Below are 1,291 nucleotides of genomic sequence, written 5' to 3' on the forward strand. Positions count from 1 at the left end.
TCATTTTACTTTCTTTGATGCTTGTCTTTTAGAGCATGAACAGGTCTCCTCTTGTTTGGGTCTACTCTGTTCTAGATTGTGATTCTTGCTATCATGGGTGCTCTTTCCTAATATATAGACTTTCTCTTTTACGTGAGCTCTACCCATTCATTGAATACATTCCATTTCCATTAGAATGTGGTCATTAATGACTAGGATGTTGTGATTGCAATGCTTGATAATTGAAGGACAAACTTGTGATATCTTTGAAATTTAACAATGGTGTGAGAGCTTCAACAACATCATCCATTGAAGGCCTAGCTTTAGGGTCCTGACTTATGTAATAGTGAGCTAATTGTGTAGTCTTTAGGGGACCTTTGATGGAACAATGAGCACTCAAATGAGTATCTACAAGATGGTAAAGCTTCCTTTTCTCTGTAAGAAAAGGCCTATTTTTATCCATACATCTTTGACTAATAAGCACTTCAAGGAGAACAACACCAAAGCTGTAGGCATCACTCCTTGATGTCAAATGCCCAGTCATAATATATTCAGGACCTGTATAACCATATGTCCCTATTACTCAAGTAGAAACATGAGTCTTGTCTTCTTCAGGTCCACCTTTTGCAAGCCCAAAGAAAGAAAGCTTTGCAATGTAATCCGCATCCAAAAGAATATTTGATGTTTTAAAATCCTAATAACTCACACATTTCTCAGCCTCTCCATGAAGGTATGACAAGCCCTTTGCTGCAGCCAATGCAATTTTCATCTTGGTAGACCATGAGAGAGGCAGGGCCCTTCTAAAAAGGGGATTTTCTAAACTACCTCTGGGCATATATTTATAAACAAGAAACCTCTGATCATCTTCTATGTAGTATCCAATAAGCTCAACTAGATTAAGATGATGAAGTTTGCCTAGAAATTTTACGTCTTCTAGCCATTCCTTGTGACCATTAAAACATGTTTTTGGGACTCATTAATCTTTCCACCATAGTCTATTTCTTCACCCTTTGTTAAACTTTTAAACCCTTTCATAAGAGCTTCTAAGTCTTTGTTCTTGTGATTCAACCATTTCCCTCTTCATTTGATACAGCGAAAAGGGCCATAAATTCATATGGAAGCTCCAGAATGAATCCTCTTTTTTTCAGATAGCAACACTCTTGTGATTCCAAATTAGTCCATCATTCTAAAGCAATTAGTCGTACCCCAAAGACGGTCCGACTAAAAAATAATTTTCTTTCCAAAAAACTGATACTCCATACTAATCTGATAAACATTTGATATTGACTGGGATTGATTTTGAACATTGATT

The 1,291-nt window shown here is 36.6% G+C and overlaps 1 pseudogene; it reads right to left on the reverse strand.

Annotated features, from left to right (window-relative positions):
• On the reverse strand, positions 1 to 1,085 carry LOC149572276 (serine/threonine-protein kinase PBL34 pseudogene; annotated as a pseudogene).
• Positions 1,086 to 1,291: the final 206 nt, after the last annotated feature.

This window comes from Cupressus sempervirens, chromosome 2 (assembly GCF_028749045.1).
Source record: "Cupressus sempervirens isolate cs-2001-9-10 chromosome 2, ASM2874904v1, whole genome shotgun sequence".
In the NCBI taxonomy this organism is placed as follows: Eukaryota; Viridiplantae; Streptophyta; class Pinopsida; order Cupressales; family Cupressaceae; genus Cupressus; species Cupressus sempervirens.